The sequence below is a fragment of the Geotrypetes seraphini genome, chromosome 7, assembly GCF_902459505.1.
Source record: "Geotrypetes seraphini chromosome 7, aGeoSer1.1, whole genome shotgun sequence".
Classification (NCBI taxonomy): Eukaryota; Metazoa; Chordata; class Amphibia; order Gymnophiona; family Dermophiidae; genus Geotrypetes; species Geotrypetes seraphini.
The window spans coordinates 63355143-63380838 of record NC_047090.1 but is presented as its reverse complement, the minus strand read 5'-3'; the positions used below and the strand labels follow the sequence as shown (position 1 = coordinate 63380838).

The 25696-nt window shown below is 40.7% G+C and overlaps 2 protein-coding genes across 7 annotated transcripts in view; one reads left to right on the top strand and one right to left on the bottom strand.

Annotated features, from left to right (window-relative positions):
• SCUBE1 (signal peptide, CUB domain and EGF like domain containing 1) overlaps positions 1 to 25696 on the bottom strand; it is a 545901-nt gene that overhangs the window by 336013 nt on the left and 184192 nt on the right. The gene's annotated exons all lie outside the window — the stretch shown is intronic.
• Positions 19444 to 25696, top strand: part of MPPED1 (metallophosphoesterase domain containing 1) — a 435376-nt gene continuing 429123 nt past the window's right edge. The window contains exon 1 of the mRNA XM_033951634.1: positions 19444 to 19466. The gene's annotated coding sequence lies outside the window, so the exon portion shown is untranslated. The remainder of the gene's footprint in view (positions 19467 to 25696) is intronic.

The following is a 25696-nucleotide window of genomic DNA, read 5'->3' as shown; positions in this document are numbered from 1 at the left end:
TTAATTTTCTCCAGTTTGTTTTTAAATTTACTACTTAGTAAGAATTGCCATACTGGGACAGACCAAAGGTCCATCAAGCCCAGTATCCTGTTTCCAACAGTGGCCAACCCAGGTCCCAAGTACCTAGCTAGATACCAAGTAGTAAACAGATTTTATGTTGCTTATCCTAGGAATAAGCAATGGATTTCCCCAAGATATTTCAATAATGGCCTATGGACTTGTCTTTTAGGAAAGTATCCAAACCTTTTTTAAACCCCACTAAGCTAACTGATTTCACCACATTCTCTGGCAACAAATTCCAGAGTTTAATTAATTTTCTCCAGTTTGTTTTAAATTTACTACTTAGTAGCTTCATCGCTTGCCCCCTAGTACTAGAATTTTTGGAAAGAGTGAACAAGCTTCTACCCTTTCCATTCCATCAGTATTTTATAGACCTCTATCATATCACCCCTGAGTCATCTCTTCTCCAAGCTGAAGAGCCCAATTTTTTGAGGCTGCTTTTAACTCCTAATTTCTACTCACTTGTAAAGTACTCATGACTGTCTTAATTATTATCATAAGCAATTTTGCAACTGCTAGTTGTCCTGTTTGTCTATTTTGATTAAGCTGTAAGCTCTATCAAGCAGGATTGTCTCTTATGTTTTTAATGTATAGCACTGATATCTAGATGCGCTATACAAATGATGAGTAGTAGTAGTAAAAGTAATTCCTGAGATAGTTGTGGCTCAACTCAAGAATTAGAACAGCAGGTTATCAAGCTGGACTCTGCAGAAGTGAAAGTGCATGAAGTGCAAACTTTGGCTGGAATTTTTACATAGGATAGTCATTTTTTTTTATGTTGTTTATTCAATGAACCTAGACCACAAAAGTACATAACAGCATTAAATCATGTAGAAAAAACAGTGATACAACCATCCACCATATCCACTTTCACATCTGCTTACTTTTACAATAATTCCCCCCCCCAAAAAAAAAAAATTTATGTGGAAGTGCAAACAGGAATGCACTGCCTTTCACCATCACAAATGAAAGGCAGAAAACAAACCGCCTAAACCACCCACTATTCCATCCACTTTCCCTAAATCTATAGTGTTCCAAATTGCATATTCAATAAAAAACCAAACTTGAAGCAGTGGTATTAGCGAGCACATGATATGACTATTAGGATATTGTTATATCATGGAGTTTTTGTTCTTTGATGTGATGACTATGTGATTCTGTCCTGTACCCGATTATTTGTTATTTTTAAATTTGTATTTTGTTTTTAATTGTACAGTCAAACCTTGGTTTGCGAGCAATTAGTTCCAGAAGCATACTTGTAATCCAAAGCACTCCTATATCAAAGGGAATTTCCCCATAGGAAATAATGGAAACTCAAGACGATTCGTTCCACAACCCAAAAACTTCAATACAAAATACTATAAATACTTGCATTGCAAGACCTCGCTCATTTAGAACAGTCACTACACTCCTGCAGCATCAGAGAGAGAAGAACCATCGGCTCAGTTGTGATGATGTGACACGTGTATACCGTATGTATGCGTATTTCAAGACCTCGCTCGTTTAGAACAGTCACTACACTTCTGCAGCGTCAGAGAGAGAAGAACCATCGGCTCAGTTGTGATGTGTGTATACTGTATGTGCTTGTATGCAAGACTTTGCTTGTATATCAAATTAAAATTTAATAAAATGTTTTGCTTTTCTTGCAAAACACTTGCAAACCAAGTTACTTGCAATCCAAGGTTTTACTGTACACCACTTTGAATTGTGCTGCATCTAAGGCAGTATATCAAGTTTTAATAAATGATAAACGATAAAGAGGCAAATCTTACATGACAGCTCTTCAGCAATATCATTTATAAAAATGTTAAAAAGAACGGCCCAAGAACAGAACCTTGAGGCACAGCACTGTCAACATCCCTTTCCTCGGAGCGATCTCCATTGACCACCACTCTCTGTTGCCTTCCACTCAACCAGTTCCTGACCCATCCAACACTTTGGAACTCATCCTGAAGGTAGTCTGTTTTATTTATTAGACTTCTGTGTGGAACACTGTCAAAGGCTTTACTAAAATCTAAATACACCACATCTAGCACACTCCCTCTATCCAATTCTCTGGTCACCCAGTCAAAGAAATTGATCAGATTTGTCTGTTTCGACTTAACTCTAGTGAATCCATGTTGCCTCCAGTCCTGTATTCCACAGGATTCCAGAAAATTCACCATTCTCTGTTTTTAAAGCATTTCCATTAATTTGCTTACCACAGAATTTAGACTTACTGGCCTGTAATTCCCTACTTCCACTTTTGTGGAGAGGGACCATCTCTGCCCTTCTCTAGTCATCTAGTACCACTTCTGACTCTAGAGACTCATTGAAAAGGTAAGTCAGCGGAGCTACCAGAACTTCCCTAAGTTCCTTCAGCACTCTCGGATATACACCATCTGGCCCCATCACTTTATCTACCTTTAATTTAGCTAGCTCCTCACGAACACAACCCTCTGAAAATTGATCAGAGTCTACCACTCCTCCATTCTTATTCACGTTTGTCTTCTGTGGTCCCACTCCTGACACTTCAGCCGTGAACACAAAACAGAAATATTTGTAAAGCAATTCAGCCTTTTCTTCATCTGCTTTCACATATGTCTTCTCTTCACCTTTGAGTCTCACAATGCCACTTTTGCACTTTTTCCTATCACTGATATATCTAAAAAATGTTGTCTCTCCATTTTACTGTGTCAGCTATTTTTTCTTCCATTTGCATCTTTGCTTTCCTGACTACACGACCAGACTCTCTTAACTTTTCCAGATATTTATACCTGTCTTCCTCTTTCTGTGATTTTTGAAGTTTATGAAAGTTAACCTCTTATTGCTTATCTTCTTAACTACTACTTTTGAGAACCAAAGTGGCCTTCTTTTCCTCTTACTTTTACTTACTTGCCTCACAAAAAGGTTTGTCACCCTTACAATTACTCCTTTCCGTTTTGCCCACTGCTTGTCTACTCTTACCAGACATTCCCATCCAGACAACAGTTTCTTGACGTAATCTCCCATCCACACAGTTAGTTTTTTTAAAGTCTAGAACCTTTGTTTTTGAATGAGCTCTCTCTATATCCATATTAATATTAAACCGTACCATGCAGTAATCACTGGATGCCAGATGATCACCCACTGTAACATCAGAAACACTTTCCCCATTTGTAAGCACTGAGTCCAGTATGACCCCAACCCGTGTGGGTTCCATTACCAACTGCTGGAGCAGTTCTCCTTGTAGAGAATCCAGGATCTCCCTACTTCTAGAAGACCCCCCCAATAGGGATACCCCAATCAATATCCAGCATGCTAAAATCACCTTTTAGTAAAACTTCCCCTTTTATAGATATATTCTGAATGTCTATTATTAAATCTATGTCCACTTCTTCGGTCTGTGAAGGAGGCCTGTATATCACACCAATGTAAATATAGCCACCATTCCCTTGTTCCAAATTGATCCACAGTGCCTCTTCCTTGCTCTGCAGATCCTGCAACTGTGTGGCTTTAATATGATCTTTAATATATAACGCTACTCCCCCTCCTTTTCTTCCTACTCTGTCTTTCCTGGACTGATTATAGCCCGGTTTAGGACCTCAATGTTGTTCTTGCTCAATTGATGAAGCCTCCATTTGAACCAATGTCTACAGCTCATCTGAGGTATCTTACTTGGAAAGTGGTGTTTCTCATTGCCCTCACTTCTGCTCGAAGAGTCAGTGAGCTGCAAACTTTAGTTGCTGATCCACCTTTCACTGTGTGCCATCATGATAAGGTGGTCCTCCGTACTCATCCTAAATTTCTCCCTAAAGTGGTTTCAGAATTTCATCTCAACCAATCCATTGTTCTTCCAGAGTTCTTTCCAAAGCCTCATTCTCATCCTGGAGAATCAGCTCTTCATACTCTGGCCTGTAATCGTGCTTTGGCCTTCTATTGAAACACAGCAAACCACACAGAACTGCTCCTCAACTTTTTATCTCCTTTGATCCAAACAAGTTGGGACATCTTATCTCTAAGCGTACCATCTCCAACTGGATGGCTGCTTGTATCTCATTCTGCTATGCCCAGGCTGGATTACCCCTCCACAGTAGAGTCACAGCCCATAAAGTCAGAGAAATGGCAGCTTCAGTAGCTTTCCTCAGATCTACACCTATTGAGGAGATTTGCAAGATTGCTACTTGGTCCTCGGTTCATACTTTCACTTCTCACTATTGTCTGGATGTTTTCTCCAGACGGGATGGCCAGTTTGGCCAGACAGTATTACAAAATTTATTTTCCTAAATTGCCAACACTCCCACCATCCCATTCTGGTTAGCTTGGAGGATACCCATAGGTGAGAATAGGCTGCCTGCTTGTCCTGGGATAAAGCACAGTTACTTACCATAACAGGTGTTATCCAGGAACAGCAGGCAGCTATTCTCACAACCCACCCACCTGCCCTGGTTGGCTTATCTGCTAGCTATCTGAACTGAGGAGATGCGCCCTACGCTGGACGGGAAGGCGCTCGCGGTCGACTCGAAACTTCTAGTTTCTACAAGCAAGTCTGCTTGCGAGGCTTCCGCATCCGGGCTCCGTCGATGACGTCACCCATATGTGAGAATAGGCTGCCTGCTTGTCCTGGGATAAGAACAGAGTTCCCGAGGAGGAGTATAAAGAGAGATAAGAGAGGAGAGATACTGAGGAGATTCAGAGTGAATGCACTTGTAAGTCAATAAGAGGAGTTTGAACTGTATGTGGAAATGGATAGGGAGCTAATGAAGTGACTTGAAGAGAGGGGTAATGTGAGCATAATGACACTGGCAGAATATAAGTTATGCAGCAGAATTTTGAACAGATTGAAGGGGAGAGAGATGGTTACATGGAAGACCTTTGAGAAGCAAGTTTCAGTAGTCTAGGCGAGGAGTGATAAAGGTGTGGATAAGGGTTTTGGAAGTGTGCTCAGAAAGGAAAGGTAGGATTTTAGTGATATAATAGAGAAAGAAATATCAGGCTTTAGCGGTCTGTTGGATTTGTGCAGGGAAAGAGAGAGAGTAATCAAAGATGATTCCGTGGTTGTGAGCTGACGAGACAAGGAGAATGAGAGCATTGTCCATAGAAATAGAGAGAATATAGGGGAAGAGGAGAGGTGGGTTTATGTAGAAAGATAAGAAGCTCAGTCTTGGCCATGTTCATGTGAAAGTAAGAGGTTTTAAGGCATATTTTCAAAACACTTACCCCCCTCTTCTATGAAACTGCGCTAGCAGTTTCTAGCACGGAGAGCTGAGCTGAATGACCTTCGCTGCTCCCGACGCTCATAGAGTTCCTATGAGTGTCGGGAGCAGCATGGGCTATTAAGCGCGGCTCTCTGTGCTAGAAACTGCTAGCGCAGTTTAACAGAAGAGGGGCTGAGACTTTCAAAGTTCCATATTAAGCTGTGGAATTTTTAAAGTCTAAGTGCTTTGAAAATGAGTCCCTAAATCTCACTGCCTGTCGGCTAAATTAAATAATGAACTACAAGCCAAAGAGAGAGAGAGAGAAGCATTAATCAGAAGCTTAAATACAGAACAAGGTACTGCTGGAAAAGATTTGGAGACAATAATATGTTTGCCATGGTAGTCCACTTTAAAAGTAATACACAGAAATAATACAAAGGAAAAGAAAAAAAGAATACATTTTAATTGGATTATGTCTGACCTGAAGAAGCATGATCTGCCTTTGAGAGTTTGTCAAACATGAATTAATAAAATGTATCACCAATAAAAATGTATCACCCTATTTTCATTTTTTTGTTTTATTTCAATGCTTCTTTAGAATTGGAATAGTTCCAGAAGATTGAAGAAGGGTGGATGTGGTCCCTCACCACAAAAGTGGATATAAGGAGGAAGCTGGGAACTACAGGCTGGTTAGTCTGACCTTTGTGGTAAGTAAATTAATGGAAATGCTTCTAAAACAGAGTATAGTGAGGTTTCTGGAATCCAGTGGACTGCAGGACCTGAGGGAGCATGGTTTTACTAAAGGTAGGTCTTGTCAAACAAATCTGATTAATTTCTTTGACTGGGTGACCAGAGAGTTGAATTGAGGCAAAGTGATGGATGTGGTGTACTTAGAATTTAGCAAAGCCTTTGACACAGTTACATGTAGGCAACTTATAAATAACCAGTATCTTGATATAGGCACTAATGTGATTTGCTGGGTAAGACTGTAATGCAACAAAGGATAGTGGTAAATGGAGTTTGCTCTGAGGATTGGGACACTGGCAATGGTTTGCTGCAAGGGTCTGTTCTGGATTCAATTCTTTTTAACATTTTTGTGATTCATATTGCCTAGTGAAGGGGGCAGAGTGGACTTAGTCCTCAAAAGACAGTTTGAGGCATTAGCTTAGGCCCTAAAGCTTCTCCTGCTTATACTGTGAATGTACTCTTGTGACCTGTTCTGGGCTCCTTTGGGAGGCCGGACCAAATAAATAAATAAAGCTGCAGCTTCCTTTATGGTATGGGCCTGCCATAAGATGCTTCGCAAGAAACCAGCCACAGGGGGGGCGGAAAGCCCTCCTGTTATATGGGTCGGGGTGGGCTATGTGGCAGATACTATATATGTCATGCTCAGGGTCATGAGTAAAATGCCAGCTTATATGATTTCCGCCTGTAGAATGCTCTGGATCATGCAGGGGGAGGGAGATTCAGCATCTAATGCTACCTTGAGGAAGTTTCTTTTCAAGGGTCAGATGCTTTTTGGAAAAGGACTGGATGACTTAGGACACTGATCATTAAATCCTTACCGGACAGTAAAACACGAGGCTCCGGGAGTTACAGATATGGTTCCTTTCATGGCTACAGAATCTTGCACTTTCAGGCTGCAGTCCTCATCACAATGGTCCTTTCAGGAGAGCCCCCACAGCCAGCTCTTGCTCGGCAGCAAATACTAAGAAGTCCCTATGACACCGAGTCAGCCTCCAGGATCTCCTGCATAGGAGGGAGATTATCGGAGTTCAGACCAATATGTGCTGGACATCGTTTGAGAGGGATACAAACTCAAATTCTGTTAGCCCATCAGTGACATTTTTCTGGATTCTCTGGCAGGAAGACTGGAGAAAGCAGTACAATGACTGTTACAACGGCTGTTACAAATTGGAGCCATAGAGCCGGTACTAGATGCAGACTCAGACTCAGGCTCGTATACTCTGTATATATTCTCATGTCCAAGAAAGACTCAGAAGACTGGAGACCAATTCTGGATCTGAAGGCAGCATTGAAGGTTCCCAGATTCCAGGTGGAAACGACAAGATCAGTCATCACCTCAGTAGCTCTGGGTGAGTTTTAGCTTCACTAGACTTGACAGAAGTTTATTTCCATATCCCCATCTTCCCAAGTCACAGGAAATTTCTCAGGTTCCAGGTGCTAGAGAGTCAGTTTCAGTTCTCAGCGCTGCCATTTGGTTTGACAACCGCACCTCGTACCTTCACCAAGAAATATTTTCTCCATATTTGGACAATTGGCTTATCAAAGCGCTGTCCATGATGGAATGTCGCAGGGTAGTATCTCAGGTAGTCCAGCTCTTGCAGGATCTGGGGTGGATTATAAATTTCAAAAGAAGCCTTGTGGAGCCAACTCACAATCTAGAGTACTTGGGGGTTTGGTTAAACACAGTAGAGGGCTGAGTTTTTCATCCAGAGCCACCACGCAAACTGAAGATCAGAAACCAGATCATAGAAATCTGGGCAAAGCCAACTCCTATGGCATGGCATTACCTGCAGGTGCTAGGTTCCATGGTAGCAACCATAGAGGTAATTCCAGAGGAAAGAGCCCCCCTGCATCCACTACATAACACACTGCTAGTGCATTGGTTGCCTCAGATGGACCCTCTCTAGTCACAGCCTGGATAGCAAAGGCGTGCCAGAGTCTACAGTTGCCATCTAGAGGTCTTCCTCTCTACTAGTGTCTTGGGTGATCCTAACAGATAAGAACATAAGAATCACTGTACTGGGACAGATTGAAGGTCCATCAAGCCCAGCATTCTGTTTCCAACACTGGTCAATCGAGGTCCCGAGTAGTAAAACAAATTTTATGCTGCTTATCCTAGGAATAAGTAGTAGATTTTCTGAAGCCTATGGACTTCTCTTTTAGGAAATTATCCAAACCTTTTTAAACCCTGTTAAGCTGATTTCGCCACATTCTCTGGCAATGTATTCCAGAGTTTAATTATACGTTGTGTGTAAAAATATTTTCTCCATTTTGTTTTAAATCTACTTAGTAGCTTCATCGCATGCCCCCTAGTTCTGGTATTTTTGGAATGAGTAAACAAGCGATTCACATCTACTCTTTTCATTCCACTCAGCCATCTCATCTCCAAGCTGAAAAGCCCTAGCCACTTTAGTCTTGCCTTTTATATCCTCCCATCTTACTGGCTCTTTCTTCAGGTACTACCCCATGCTACTAAAGTCTGCACATTTGAAATATAGGACTTGGAGTTTTGTGTGGCCACCCTTCACTTTCGCTGTTATATCAAACCAAAACATTTGATGATCGATTTGATGATCGATACTTCCCAGATGGACATCTTCTTGGACATTAGAGACACTTTCTCCATTTGTGAGCACCAGATCCAGTATCACTTTTTTTCTTGTTAGTTCCATCACCATTTGTCCGAGCATAGCCCCTTGAAAGGCATCCATGATCTCCCTACTTCTTTCCAATTCTGCAGATGGAACTTTCTAGTCCACATCAGGCAGGTTGTAATTACCGGCAACAGCACCTCCCCTTTCTTTTCCAACTTTTGGATATCTGCAACCAGTTCTTTATTAATTTGTTCTGACTGTGGCAGAGGTCTGTAGACAACACTCATGTAGATATAAGTTCTATCTTCTGTTTTCAAAGCGATCCATATTGCTTCTTCCTTTCCCCAGGTCCGCTGCATTTCAGTTACTTGGATATTGTCCTTTATAAAGAGAGTCACTCCTCCACCTTTTGACTATCTCTGTCCTTCCTAAAAAGATTATAGCCCAGTATGTTTGCATCCCATCCATGGTAATGTCTCTGTGATACCATGTCTCTGTGATAGCAACAATGTCCAAGTCTGCCTCTAACATTAGGGCTTGCAGATCCTGATTTTTGTTGCTTAGACTGTGAGTGTTTGTGGTCATTGCTGAAGAGTAGGGTTTTTGTTTCTTTTTTGAAGGTTTTGTAGTCTGTGGTCAAAGTCAGCAGATTGGTGAGTTGTCGGTCCAGTTTCGCTGCTCTGGTGGCCAGTAGGCTGTAATATATTTTTCTTCGTTTGACATTTTTGGTTGGCGGGTATATGAATATTGTGTGGGTTCTCCTGTGTCTGGTTGAGATGGATTGAATTAGTCGATTGTTCCAGTAGGTTGGGCTGTCTCCGTTTATAGCTTTGAATAGTAGGCAGTGGAATTTGAAGTGTACTCTGGCTTGTATTGGGAGCCAGTGTGAGTCATGGTATGCCTCTGTGATGTGGTCATATTTTTTTAGCGAATAGATAAGTCTTAGGGCTGTGTTTTATATTGTTTGTAGTTGTTTTATCATGGTTGCTGGGCAGGGGAGATATAGTATGTTGCAGTAATCTATTTGGCCTAGTATTAGTGATTGGACCATGAGTTGGAATTGTTTTCTGTTGAAGAATTTTCAAACTTGTCATAGGTTTCTCATAGTTGCGAATGATGTTTTTATTATTTTGTTGATTTGTGGTTACATATATATAGAATAAATAAATGCACATTATTCCTCTCCTCTACGAAACTGCGCTAGTGGCTTTTAACACAGAGAGCTGCACTGGATGGCCCACGCTGCTCCCAACGCTCATTGAGTTTCTATGAGTGTTGGGAGCAGCGCGGGCCATTAAGCGCAGCTCTCTGCACTAAAAACCACTACTGCGGTTTCATAGAAAAGGGGGCATACCTTGTAGAGTGCTTTGGTATTAAATAAAACTTTTTATATATTAATCACTGTTAGAAAAGTAAAATTTTTTATAATTATTATTATGTAAAAGAGATGTCGATTGGAAAAGGTTTGCTCACTATTATAAATAGAAGTACCATCTATAGAGTCTAAAAGTCTAAAATGTAAAAAAAAAAAAAGCAGCAAATAATGGAGTAGATAAACATTATTTGATCTATGATAATATTCAAACTGAATAAATATAATTCCATCTCACCTTACTACAGTAGACTGCACTGACTAACTATTAATACTCACATCACCTTCAAACTATCATGGGTAATGTTCCACATCCTATATGTGAACTCCACAGAGCCACTTATAAAGTTTTTCGTCAACTCCTGGTCAAAATCAGCCAGAAAATTTAAAACATTTCAATTGATCCTTCCCTCTCCCAAAGGTGTAAAATAGAAGCACCAAAACATGGAACAATCTTCCAATAATTATCAAGACAGAAACTAACTACCCCAGGTTCTTCACCCTCTCCAAGGTAGAGAGAACAAGAGGGCACTCTCTAAAGTTAAAAGGGGACAGATTCTGTACAAACGTAAGGAAGTTCTTCTTCACCCAGAGAGGGGTAGACAACTGGAATGCTCTTCCAGAGTCTGTTATAAGTGAAAACACCCTCCAGGGATTCAAGACAAGGTTCAACGAGTTCCTGCTGAACCAGAACGAACGCAGGTAGGGCTGGTCTCGGTTAGTGCAATGGTCTTTGACCTGTGGGCCGCCGCGTAAGCGTACTGCTGGGCGTGATGGATCACTGGTCTGACCCAGCAGCAGCAATTCTTATGTTCTTATGTAGATTTCAAAAGAAACTGAAGATTTTCCTTTTTTGAGACATACTGTATACTTCATCGATACTTAACAAGTATGCTCTTTTCACAACAACCTACACATCATTTTACCCTTCCAGAAACCACACAAGCTCCCTCCCCAAACTCTACATAACTTAGGCCTCCTTTAATCAAGCCACATTAGGGTTTTTTTAATCACAAGTTGCTGCTGCAAAATCTCCAATGCTCATAGGAATTCTATGAGTGTTGGAGCTTTTAGCGCAGCGGCAGTCGATAAAACACCCTAACATGACTTGATAAAAGAGGGCCTTAATCGCACCTATCTATTTGTATCTAACTCAACTGTATTGTACTTCAAACTGCTGTACTGTAATTCTAATGACAGCTCAATGTTCCCTTCTATTGAATGATTGCTACATCTCCTATCTCTGGTAACTACCTCATACTGTAGTACAGTGTTCCCCCAGTCATTCGCGGTTTGCGGTCCTGGTCATTTGCAGTATTCTCTGACCGGGACTTCCTGAGCTTCACCAATCAGGAGCTGCATGTCAAAGCATGTCACTTCCTGACATGATTTCAGAGGGAGCCAAGCCGGTGAGAGCAGAAGGCTATAGTTGTTGAGATTTAAATGGGAGGCGGAGAAGGGAGGGAGGGAGTATGACATGGGAGGGCGAAGAGGTGGCAGCGCCACCACCAAGATGGCACCCGGGGCAGTCTGCCCCCGCCTCCTCTTTACTACACCACTGACTGCATACTTTATATTTCATTACTGTAACTCCCAAATGTAATGTAAATTTTTTGATTTGTAAGTTGCATTGAACCTAGAAATTGAAGAATAGATTAGATATTCACCAATCAGAGACAAATGCAAATAGCTAATTGTTTCCATTTTTTCAAAACGGTTTGTAGAAATACCCTTTTTGTATAGCATGATTGATTATTTAGTCAGTCTGGAAGTAAACAAATTCAAAATTCATTCAAGTTGATTTTTAGCTTTTGATCAAAGACAGGTTTATGTCCCATACTGTGTCTCTTTAAACCACTGGCATTTTCAAAGGGGATTTCTTTAACACCACATTGTGATATACACAGAGGTAAATGATGTCAGAATCCTTTCTTCCCAAAACCAGTCTGTAAATCTTTAGAAAAGCAAAGTTCATGGACACATTGGAAAGGGGGCACAATCTATGTTTGTGCTAAAGGAAGGTCTTTTTATTGGTTTAGAATAACAATTCTAGAATGTGTTATTCTAAAGAACTGTTGCCATGGTGATGCCATCAATAAAATGATTTTCTGCACCCCTGTCCTTTAAACACATAAGGAGTGCAACAAGTATTGGTAAATGTGAAAAAGAAACAATTACCCTTTCTTCCTTAACAGCAAAGGAAAGCTTTTTTTTAATAACCACATCAATAGAAAATTATTTAGAAAGGAATAATAAAAGACTGTTACAAAAAGAACCAAAAAGCTTATTACAAAGACTTTTTTTCTTCTTTCCATGAATAAATACAGCTCTTCAAGGGAAAAAAAAAACCCTAGCCCCAGCTAAGGACTTTCTCTGCAGGCTTCTTTAGATGGTAAAACAAACATTTGACTATACAAGTACTTCCCTTTCATGTACCTTTCTGTGCAAGAACAAGACAAACTTCACAGTGTAAAGGGAAAAGAGAGGTTATCGAACCATCTGCTACAATTAGATTTCAGAACTCACACTTTAGGAGAAAATTCCACTACCAAAACAATTCTGCCAATAAAATTCATATCATCTTTCAGTTTTTATAACTCAAAATACTGATAAGTATATGGAAAAATAATATCCAGTTCAAACTTACATAGCATAGCACTGAAACTTGTGTTTAAATGTTTTTGCATGTTTAACCCTTTAATTGGCAGATGGTGAAATGGCTGCTTTATGTGACATGGAGGGGCATAATCAAAAGAAAAGTCGCCCAAAGTTGGACATGGGAAAAGGTCCATTTTTGAAAAATACATCCAAAGCATTTTTTTGAAAATCTTCCAACTGTACGTCCAGCCGTCTGATCGCCCAGACCGCTAAGTCGTCCATCTTTATACCCCATTTTTGTCCAAAAATTTGTCCAAGTCACAAATGCCTAGAAAAAGACCTTTTGGGTGTGGGAGGGGCCAGAAAAGTGATGGACTGGATACCCAGACATGGCACCAGAGCAGTGGGGTACCTTACAGGGCACTGCTGTGAACTTCATAAAAAGGGTCCCACATAAACATCTCACTACAGCTCCCTTATAGGTCATGGTGAGCCCCCAAAACACCCCCAGAATCTACTAGACCCACCTATCTACCACCCCAATAGCCCTTATGGCTGTAGGAGCCACTTATATGGCAGTACAAAAAGATTAGATTTTTTTGGGGGGGTTGCACATTTTTCACCATGAATGCAGTGATTAGAGAGGCTTATGGGCCTGGGTCCTTCTCTCCATGGTTCACTAACCCACCCCCACGACTACTTAAGCCACCTCTGTGCAGCTCTACTAGGCTTTCCTATGCCAGGCTGCCAGGTGCTGATGTTCTGGAGGCAGATATGTAAAGTTGTTATTATGAGTTTTATGGGAGGGGTCACTGGGGCAGTGTGTGGGCGTCTGTACTTTGTGTCTGCAGTGCTTAGCTGGTCACTTTGGATACCTTCTGTGGACTTAGACCTGGTTTTAGATGGCGTCCAAGTTCCATCTTGGCAGTGTTGTAAAACTTTTGGTTAAACATGCAGTACGAGTAAGTCTAAGACAGCCCACGTCCCACCCAAATCCCACCCTCGACACTCCTCCTGAAATGCCCCTTTTAGCTCTGATCGTTCAGCAGCACTTAATGTGAAGGCCTAAGTCGTTTATAAATACGTCTAAAACCCGGTTCGATTATCCGGCACTTGGACAACCTGTGTCACTGATCGTCCAAGTGCCGATTTAGGCCGTTTTTTAGATGTTTTTCTGTTTCGATTATGAGCCCCTTGATGTTGAACGAAAGCAACAGTGTCAAGTAACAGGCATTTGGACATGCAGATATCCCTTAAGAGCCATAGAAAACACATGTTGCATCTGAGCAGCAATGCCAAATAAAGGGTTAAATGTTTGTATGTGTGTGAAATAAACATTTACAGGCTGTTCAAAGCAACTTATGCATTTGCCGACAGCCAATCCATAACTAGATTATCTGTATATTTTCAAAAGATACTAGCAAACACAACACAAGCCCCTCGAAAAACTAAACAATATAATCTCACTACACTTTCGACCTGGTTTACAGCACAGCACAACTACTCATGAAAGATCAGCAGAGTCCACAAAGAGAAGTACTAAACATTCCACAGGCATAGAGTTCCAGAACAAGGCAGAAAAACCCACAATTCGCACATCAGCAACGCTTCTTCTGTGAAAATTATTAAGAGGAGGAAAAAGCCTCAGATCCCCCCCTCCACCAAACCGAGAAACTCAGGTTGAAAACAGGTGGAGTTTTACAGGGTGTAATAAAGTCACTGGCATAAAAAACCTCCTCAATAATATTTCAATAGAGAAAAGCCTTGTGCAGAAGAAGCGTTGTTGATGTGCAAATTGTAGGTTTTTCTGCCTTGTTCTGGAACTCTATGCCTGTGGAATGTTTAGTACTTCTCTTTGTGGACTCTGCTGATCTTTCATGAGTAGTTGTGCTGTGCTGTAAACCAGGTCGAAAGTGTAGTGAGATTATTTTCAAAAGATAAACAGATAATACTGGGCTGTTTAGAAATCATTAAATTGGCCAGATATTAGCCAGATATTTAAGGGGTTGGGTTAAGGGAAGGACAAAGTAGAGGCGACACCAAATATTATCCATTTAGCACTGATATTTAGCTATTTTATGCCTACAGAATAGGCATAAATCTTAAGGGATAGTGCTGAGACAATCACCATTAAGAACATAACAATTGCCGCTGCTGGGTCAGACCAGTGGTCCATCGTGCCCAGCAGTTCGCTCACGCGGCAGCCCTTAGGTCAAAGACCAGTGCTTTATTTGAGTATAGCCTTACCTGCGTATGTTCTGGTTCAGCAGGAAATTATCTAACCCTTTCTTGAATCCCTGGAGGGTGCTTTCCCCTATAACAGCCTCTGGGTGAAGAAGAACTTCCTTACGCTTGTATGGAATCTATCCCCTTTTAACTTTAGAGAGAGTGTACTGTATATTCAGTGGCACCAAATATACATATTAAGTTAAGCACCATACCATACATTTATCTTCTATACCGCATACATTGACTAGGATTCAATGTGGTTTACAATAAGATTTTCAATCAGAGTTCATGAATAATGATTAAAAGCTTCATGAGATAGAGTGGAAGGGTTCATGTTACTAATTTGAGGAGAGAAGGTGGGTTTTTAGTCTTTTCCTGACGATATAATGCGTGCATATTTGTCACAGGTGAAATGGAAGGTTGTCCCATATTCTGGGCCTTGGAATGCGAAAGTGGATTTGTGCAGTATACATGAAGGATGAGGGAAGATCAGTTTGTAATACTGTTGTGGTCTTTAACTGAGGAAGGAGCATGTGACAGAGATGTCTGTGCTTAGTCCTTTTGAATTTTCACCATAGATAACTATGTGGATCATGCATGTTATTTTATATTGTATTCTCTTCCTTATGGGGAGCCAGTGTAATTCTTTCAGGAGTGGGGGATATACTCAAATTTACTCCGTTTAGAAGATTAGTCTGGCAGCAGTTGCGATTTTTTTTGCAATCCTTATCAGAAATATCACAGTATAAGGAGTTGTAGTAATCTAGTTGGAGGAAAAGGACCACTTGTGTGATTGTTCTGAAGTTCGGCTGGCTCAGAACAGATCTGATCGCTCTTAGTTGCCTGAGTCTGAAGAAGAATTTCCTGACCAGTATGTTAATGGTCATTGAGTGTAACATCAGAGTTCAGTATTACCCCTAGGATCTTAGAAGTTCTTTCTAGTTTGTTTCTTTCTGTTTCCAGCATCAGGTCGGGTATGGTAGGAGCTGTAACTTCCAAACCAAAGGATCTTAGTCTTTAGTTTGTTGAGTTTGAGGAAGATCAATGTTGTTCATGTATTGAGATCCTCAGGTCTTCGAAGGTGTCTTTAGCTGGGCTCAGTAGGAAGGTGTCTTCTACATAGGAGACTAAGTGGGTTTGTGGATTTGAGAATTTCCTTCCTAAAGTGCTGAGTTTATATTGAACAGATCCCCTTAGGGCAGTGGTCTGAAACTCGTGGCCCGGGAGCCACAAGCGGCCCGCCAGGTACTATTATGCAGCCCGCAGTCTGTACTAGTGCTGCCCGCTCTTTGCAGTGTCCTCTGGCTTCCCCCCTGGCCTCCAGCTCGTACCTTCAGATAATTACTGCAGCATGCAGAGAAGATTGCCAGTGCTGTAGCAATCCTTGCAGGCTGCCGTCATCCTCAGCATCACGTTCCCTCTGCAGCGATCCTGCCCTTGATGTCAGAGGAGGGGCGGGACCGCGGCAGAGGGAATGTGCTGCGGAGGCCAATGGCAGCCTGCAAGGAATGTTACAGCACCGGCAATCCTCTCTGCAGGCATGGTAATTAGCTGAAACTAAGACCGGGAGGCCAGGGGAGAAGCTGGAGGACCCTTCAAAGAAGGGGGAAACATGCAGGCCTTTGGGGGGGAAGATTTATAAACTATAAAGAGTTTTACCTCATGCAAAATTGTCATTTCTATAATAAGACATTAACTTTTTTTTCTGCGGCCCTCCATGTACCTACAAATCCAACTGTGGCTCTGCAAAGGGTCTGAGTTTGAGACCACTGCCTTAGGGTATAGTTTTAAAAGGGACATGAGCATGTAGAACAGCATTTAACATGGATAAGTATGGTCTTATATAATAGCTTTGAATATACACATAAGAGGGCTGTTCAAAAAGTATCAGACCTTTATTCATATAAAATACTTGTATTCAGATACAACAATTTTATACTAGCAGAACTCCTCTAAAATCTAGACATCCACAGTTAAATAAATAATAGACCTGGTGTAATTGTGGGCACACAAATGTGGCAAGGGCATGTGTAACTTACAGTATTCTGTAAGTTCTGCATGTAGGAGGCAGTCCCACCCATGCTCTGCCCCTATGTACACGCCCTCCTTGCAATTAGGTGCCATGTTGATTAAGCATGCCCTTACAAAATAGTGTTTAGACAGAATATTGACGTCAATGTGCTTATGTATAATCATGTGCATGCAGTGGCGTAGCAAGGGTAGAGGTAGGCACCCCCTCATGCCCTCCTCTCCACCCTACCGCATCCACTTCTTCCCCGCCCCCACGCCACACTCGCACCCTCCCTTCCCCTTGTGCCTCTTTAAATCTTCACCAGCATGAGCAGCTTCTCCAGCCTGCTGCTCGCTTCGGCGTTGGCTTTCCCTCTTATGTCACTTCCTGGCCCCGCAACCCAGGAAGTGATTTCAGAGGGAAGCCAGGCTGGCACGAGCAGCAGGCTGGAGAATCTGCTTGCACTGGCAAAGATTTAAATAGGTACAGAGAGGAAGGGTGCGAGCGTGGTGCAGGGGCAGTGCCCCCACTAAGACGGTGCTCAGGGCAATCTGCCCCCCCCTACTATGCCACTGCGTGCAAGCCAACATTAATATTCTCTACATTCTCTACATTTACTTGCATACTGCATGTATAAATGAAAGTACCCTGTTATAGAATTGCCTCTTAAGAGGGCAAGTCTATAAAAAGGCATCTATTATTAGGCACCAGGAAGGCACCCATCTGGAGCGTATTCTACAAAGGAAAGTAGGTGCCCATATTTCTTTAAAGAATACAAGTGTAGGGGTGCAAATACACATGAATAATTTAGGCATAACCACCTACACCAGACACAGAACTGTGATGCAGTGGTTAAAGCTACAGCCTCAGCATCCTGGAATTGTGGGTTCAAATCTACACTGCTACTTGTGACCCTATGACACTTAATCCCCCATTGCCCCAGGTACATTAGGTAGATTGTGAGCCGCCAGGACAGACAGGGAAAAATGTTTGAGTACCTGAATAAATTAATATAAACCGTTCTGAGTTCCCTTGGGAGAACAGTATAGAAAATTGAATAAATAAATAAATGTCTGCACTTAGATTGCTAAAAAAAAAATGCATGTAAATTATAATATTATTATATGCATAACTGTGCACCTCCACCCTGATGTACATCCACCTTCAATGCACACACCATTGCATTTAGATGCCATTTCATAGAATAGTGTGTAGCTGGAATACTGGCATTTACACATATATAGGCATACTGTACCTACACATGCCAGTATTCTGGCCAATTATTCATATTCTAAAATGTTCCATTATTGCAGAAAAATGTTCAAATCTTAAGCCCACTCTAGTCCCACCCAAAACACGCCCCCTTGAGATTTAGACGCAAGGTGGTCTCTTTATTGCCTCAGACTTCAATTCATTAAAAAGGCACCTTCATTTAGGCACCTAGAGGGTGACTATTTGGTGCCTATTCTATAAAGTAGAGTCGGCACCTTCTTTCCTTTATAAAATATTAGCATAGCTGGATAATGTGATAGGTAGAGGTTGGAACCTGTCATGGACATATCACAGGAGGGAGTTCTGGCTCCCTGACTTCCCTGTTTAAGCTAAGCCAGTGTCTCTCAAACTTTTTTTCAGCTCTGGTACACTAAATGGATCAAATGTTTTTCTGCTGCACATTATAACTGAAATTATAAAATTGCAAAACTAACCAAAAATTAAATTTGAGAGTCATTTATTTAAAGTTCTTTAAGCTATATATGGGTAATTGTAACAATGGCGAACCTAAAGTAGACAGAATAGAATTGATAATTAATGTAACGAATGTGCTTGTTTTTGAGTACAAATTGACTCATAATGCGCCTCGATAGTCGACAAGCAAACACACATTTCATCATCCATCATCTGCGGTCGTTCTCTTTTTACAATTTAATTTCCGTCCGAGTTGAAAATCCAAGTTCACAAACATAAGAAGATCCAAACGATAAAAAAAAACTTTGATTGCTTTGTTGCTCAAGTTAGGATAGCTACTGAATAAAAAATAAAAATGCTTGCTGTTAGTTTTCAAGGACCAATCACGTGAAAGAATGATGCTTATTTGGGCAGTTGTATCCTTACGCGTACCCGACGTATATATCATTCTATTCTAGTGAAGGGAATTTTTAAAAAATATAGTAAAATTCTGGATTCTCTCATGGCACTCATAATCTCTTCGGGGCACACCACTGTGCCGTGGCACATAGTTTGAGAGACACTAAGCTAAGCAGAAAGAGGAGGTGGTATTTCTCCTTTAAGAGCTGACAGATCCAGAACTTGTCAAGATAAGAAAGGGTCAGTGCCTGTTAGAGAAAAGAGGAGGGAAACTTGGAATGCTGTAGTTCAGCAGTGCCAAATATAAAAGGAGGAAGATTCTAAAAGGATGGAGGCAGGAAACATTGCCAATATTTGAGGCACCTGGGAGGAGTAAGACTACTGTCCAAATTGGGAGGAGGTACGGCAAGCTTACTTATTGTTGGGAATTAAATAGGTGGGAAAGGTCTTAGGACTCTCAAACCTATAAAAGTACTCCTTGAGTAGAAAGCAGGCAGTCAACAGAGGCCTGGAGAGAAGAAGAATGGAGGAGAAGCAAAAGTACCTATAGTCTATTATCTGAAGGGAGCCAGACATTCACACCTGAGTCAAAGGGGAAAACAGAAAAGGAAAAGGTACATACAAATGTTTTAACCACAGATTTTGAATTGTGATTTTGAACAGAGACTAACAGCCAGGGGTGGAAGGCAGGACCATAAGGTCATAATGAAATTTTGACAGGATATGTGGGATGTGGTGGCTGTTCTATTGAGTTTCTGTTACTCATTACTATGAAGTGCTATGAGAAAGAATTCCCTCTCCCTCCCAGAACTAATTAGAGGAGCTTAAGGGAGAGCTAGTTTGTATAAGGCTGAGATATGAAGAAAGCCTAATTTGCATATGCCCCAAACTCTTACCAGATTTGTTTGTTTTAAAGTAGAGGAGCCAGGAAGCTCCAGAATTAACTGGCCTGATGTGAGACTAACAGCAGGAAATTAATTCAAGGAAACTGCACTAAGAAATAAAGAATCTTGGGAAATCACCTTGGGACTACTGCTTGCTGAACTAAATATGCAAACTTGTTTTTGAGTGGTTTTCGTACAGGCCAGACCTTATTTATGGTACTGAAGGACTAATCCCCAGCTGGATCTCCTTCAAACCTACAAGGGAAGAAGAATCCAAACTGACCTGAAGTACTGGAAATCCCAGGTTCTCATCATAATAAAGATACAGATATGTTTAAATACAAGCACTTACATCACCCACAGAGCTGATGTAACTGCTTGTGCCTAGATTCAGGAAATGGGTATAATTTATAGCATTTTATAGTTATGTGCACATGTGTATACTGTGCCTACTTATGTGAATGCTCACCTGCAAATTATGTCTTATTTGAAAGAGGTCTATAAAGAACTAAGTAGAGTGGAAAGGGTAGATGTGAATCGCTTGTTTACTCTTCCAAAAATACTAGAATTAGGGGGTATGCGATAAAGCTACTAAGTAGTAGATTTAAAACAGACTGGAGAAAATATTTATTCACACAATGTATGGAACCCCAGACTGCAGCGCAGGCCGCCCAGGTCTCCGTGAACTGCCATTAGCTTGCAGGCTTTGCAATGAAGACCAGTGGCCTAATGATTTATTATGCATTGTTCAATGTTCAGTGATGACTGGTAACTAATGTCATTATTCCACAGTAAATTCAAAATGTTTTGTTATTTGTGAAGCTAAACGGTAGTCCTACATTCAGTCAGTATTCATCAGTTTGACTTTAGAGCAAGTTGGATAGATCTTTCTGAGCTAAGTAATAAGGTGAAGGAGGAGCTGCTTTTGCTCCTCATTCTTTGTGAGACTTGAATTATACTGCTGCATTAAGGCAATCGCTCTTTCAGCGGAGTCATTGACTACTGTCAATGATAATGCTGGCTGCTTCAAATACCGGTAGTTTATATTATTTCTCCAGTTTTCAGGATCTTTTACCAGAAATTGAGCCTCTTCTTGTCCATTTGGGTCAAGAATACCCTAGAAGACATAAGTTCTCTTTTGCTATACATGATGCCAAACCAATGGAACCTAGTGACTCAGGAGGGCAGTCAAGCCATTTCACTCAACTTGTGGATTATGGAAGTTGAAGGTTTGCCACTATCTTGAACTTTATTTCATTGCTTAGTCCATCATCAAAAAAGACCAGGTCAGCCAAAATTTCAGACAAATACCACAGATGTCTGATGAATGTTGTTGACGCGGCCTTTTTCGGATATTTCTGGAGATCTGAATGCAAAAGCAAGTTACTGAGTGGTGCTTTTATAGGAAGAGGTGCTTTATGCCAGTAGAGGATGTAGATGAGGCTAACAGACAACCAGTTCTTTGATGCCCTACCTTTCTTTGGCAGTAAGGGAGAACTGCTGCTGGAACAGAAATATCTTAATACTGTAGATGGCCTTCGTCATCCACCGTACATGGTGGAAGGCCCCAGATGTTCGAATGATGGCTTCACTTTCAAGCACCGGTTCCATTATATGATGTCAACAAGTAAGCCATGCTAACTCTTGTCCTACTGATGATTCAATGTAGGTCCTATTGATGATTCAATGTAGGTGCATAACCATTCTTCAGGTCTATATTACCTGAAGAATGGGTTTGATATCTGCAGTGGTAACAAACACTAGTCCCTAGACCAGTCTCTGAAGACTCCACTCATCCAGTACTGTGAGAGAGGCTTCAGCTTGCTGTTTGTCAGGTCCATGGCCAATCTTTGGAACTCCGAAAAACCTCTCTTTTTCATTGCCAGTGACAAATACTGCAGTTCTGTTTACCACTTCTTTACTTCCAGTAATGTCCAGGAGTTTTCCATCCCAATGTAGCCGTAATGAAGTTTCTGTTGTTTTGTCAAGAAATTCATTCTTCAGAGTGGCTGCCTGCTCTGGTTCATGCACCATGAATGTCAGAGTGAGCTTTTTGATAATATCTTGCAAAATAACATGATCTAATCTAATCCAGTTTTGCGAGTCGCACTATGCCTAAATAGATTTAAGGTGACTTACTGTACAATATAAGAAATTATAGAACGTATAAGCTGCATTGTATTATAGCAGTTTGAAGAGAACAGAGTTATGAACGGAGTAATGGGGAAGGGAGGATTGAGGTTCCATGATCTAATTGTCTGGCAGCTTCAGGATGTTCACCTTTGGTCATTTTGACCACGAACTAGAACAAGAGGTTTCGATGACTTCAAAATCAACATCTGAATTTGAACAACTGTCAGAGTCAACTTCAGCAATCCACTAGTCAGGAGGAGAGATGGAGCAATTGTATGTATAGAACTACTGACACTAGAAAGACAGAAAAGGGTCACCTATGATGTTAAATTTCTTTATTGTGATTAAGACTCGACATGTATGTCTTGGCCTTTAAAAAGGAATCTATATCACATAAATTTAAAGCCTTGTTACTGTGATTCTTGAAGTGAGAATCTATAGAATGTGAATCATAAAAGGTTGAGGGTTAGAATGACATTTTCTGCCTCTACTTTGGCAGCAAACTTGCTAAATCTTTCTTCTCGTGCTCTCTTTCTATCCTCCTTCTTTGCAAGTACAGTATCAATGCTGGCCATGCTGCATGATGAAACATCTTGCCTCTGCATGATTAGAAACTGTTTTCTTTGATTTTAATTGTGATTAATGTATCACTGGTAGCAAAATCAAAAGTTGGATGTGTCAGCTTTTATGTGAAGTTGGTTCTGTATTAGGTTCTGGAAGAGTTGATAGCTTGATATATGTTTTATATTTTGTATGTCAATTGTACACTGCTTTGGTTTAAAGTGGTATATAAGTTTTTTAAAAAATAAATAAATAAATAAAATTCTCGATTCATCAGATCATGTTCGTTGCATCTGTGCCAGTTCTTTTTAGCTTCTCATAGTCATCATAAAGCTTCATCAAGATGTGAATCCCTGAGTCTATTCGCTAATATGGTATTCTTGCATGCTGCCAAATGCCTCTTTCAAAGCAGCCTTTTTGTAAGTGTGTAAATACATCATCAATTGAAGGACATCTCCATTGGTTGGAAGATGTGAACTGGACAGTTCATCAGTGCCTTTCCCTAGAAGCTATCCCCCTCTTTTACAAAGCCACGGTAGCGACTGCCGCGCAGCAATAGCCCCGAAGCCCTTTAAATCTCTATGGGCTTCGGGGCCGTTACCACAGCGGCCCGTGCTAAATGGCTTCGTAAAAGAGGCCCTATACTTCAGCACTGCTTCTTGTCTTTGACATTCTTACTTATTAGTTTTTATCCTAAAATGTAACATCAACTTGGTTTTCAACTGCCTATATATCACTAAACTAACTTTTTGCTTTGCAGCAGTACTAGTACTAAGTTGTTATTAATAACAACAGCTTCAACAGATTTTAACAATATATTGTTGTTGTTATAGCCATATCAGTGAGAGATATAGTAACGATTATGTTTTGACATGCAGGGGATGGCCTTGATACAGCCAAAGGGGTGATACATGTTGGCAAGATCCCCCAGCCGACAGAGTTACAGCTAAGGGCCATAACTTAAAAGATAAGTGTCTTCATTTAAGAATTTTAAAATACTTTAAATTAGATTTAAAAATACAATCAAATAATTATTAAAATATTGAAAAATGGATCGATGAAAATTTAAGCAGTTTTTCCTTAAGAAGATATGAAGGATTACTGCATCACTATCCAATGATCTAGGAACAGCGGAAAATTGTTAAGCGATAATTTAGGATCACACATTATTTATGGTGAGAGTGGTATTTTATAAAAGACACAAAGGTGCCTATATGAAATAGTGTCTACTTGCTCTCTTAAACCCAACACCTTGTTATAAAATTTCTCTCTCTATGGAGTATAATGAGGTCCTAAGACTTAGTGGGTGAATAGAAGCTAGGCCTGCATACATGTACCTATTGGCTATACAGACATGGAGGTTGCATTCAGTAAGATAAGCACCAACTATACTGAATTGGTTTTCATGATATATTCCTAAAAATATAGAAGATAATCAAGCAGATTTGGTATTGGATGTAAAGAAGTTCTAAGACCTTGGTCTTTATTCTCAGTCCTCAAGAGCTGCCAACAGGGCAAGTTTTCAGTATTTCTCTAATGAATACACATGTAGGATATTTTGCAGGCCTACTTCTTTTAGGGGTGGTCGGCTAGAAAATTTTTGTGTCATGTTTTCCATGTCATTTATGGGAATGTTCATTTGGAAGTATTAGGGTTTTACCTCGATAATCCTCTTTCCTGTAGAACAGCATACAATTCTTTACAGATGGGTTGTGTACTCCAACTCACCAGTTGGATTGTAGGAGGCATCAATCATTTTTCTCAGCTCCGCCTCCTTGTCTCCCTGGGAAGTGCCCTCTCTCTTCAGTCCATACTAAAGGAAGCAATAACCCCTAGAAGAGTAATGATAACGAGGGGGTTCAGGGAACTCCCCAAGAATATTATCTTTACGCTGCAGTAGGAATAATAGAAACAAACAATAGGAACCCCCCCCCAGTAAACAATCTTTGCAAAACTAGAGGTGGAACCAATTCACCACCTACCTGTGTGCGACCAGCACCAACACTCTGTGAAAGCAGCGTGCGGTAAGCGGTGAGACTCAGCCCCCTGCCTTACAATAATTTCCTTTTCTTCTCTTTTGGCTGCCATGAGTCAAGCCTCTGAAAATTCAACCCAGACAATTATACAACGCAGGCTGTATTCATCTCTGATGGGTGTGGCGTAAGGAATCATATGCTGTTCTACATGAAAGAGGATTATTGAGGTAAGAACCTAATCCTTCTTTCCTGTACAAAGAGCATACAATTCTTTATGAATGGGATGTACCAGAGCAGTCCCTTGAGACTAGGATGGGACAGATGAGCTTATAACGAGCATTGAAGACCCAAAAGCCATATCCACTGTGCTGGCACACCCACTTTGTAAAACTTCATAAAGGTATGAAGAGTGGACCATGTGGCTGCCCTGCAAATTTCATCAGGTGGCACTGCCATAAAGAAACCACACTTCTGTAAGAGCGAACTTTCAGGGTGAGTGGCTGTTGTTTACCACAGCCAATGTATGCCAAGGAGATTGTCATGTGAATCCATTGGGAGATCGAAGCCTTAGAGGCTGGTCTTCTCTGACAATTAGAGCTGGATAAGACAAACAGATGGTCAGAAAGCCTAAATTCACTTGTCACATTTTCCTCCTTCTCTACCTTGTGACCTAAAATCAGTGTAATGAAATCTATTGTGCAAACCTACTTCTTCGTGCAAGTAAATTTGAAAAACCAGAGAAATATGCAAGCCAAACCCAGATATTGAATCTGGCACATGAGCAGCGTTAAACTTCCATGTTGATCACTAATAGAAATTAATGTTGTTGGTGAAAGGTAGCTCCCTAAAGTGGGTTCTCAGATTTTTTTTTTTTTTTTTAAATTGGCAATGTAGTTAGAAAAAAAATCTAAAGAGCACTTGATAGAAAATGTGTAGACTCACATCAGTCTTATTAAAAGTGTGCCAACTTTAGAGTGTTACATAATAGATTGCTTTGGAAGAAATACAAGGTTGTAAATTCACTTTTAGGGCTTTGCAAACATCACAAACCATGACAGAATAGCTAAGAGCAGGTAGTATCAGTTCATTCCTGAGAGTGAGTTCTATCTTGTTCTAATTTTTTAATGCTTACTTTTAAAGTAACACAGGCAAGGTATATTATAAGAGGATGCCTAAACTGTGAATAGCTTATTTATAAAATTGCATCTCTATCAGCTGATACACAAAGTTATATTAGTTTTGAAACAGGCATAACATTTCTACTTAAGTCTGTGTAGAAACATGCGTATT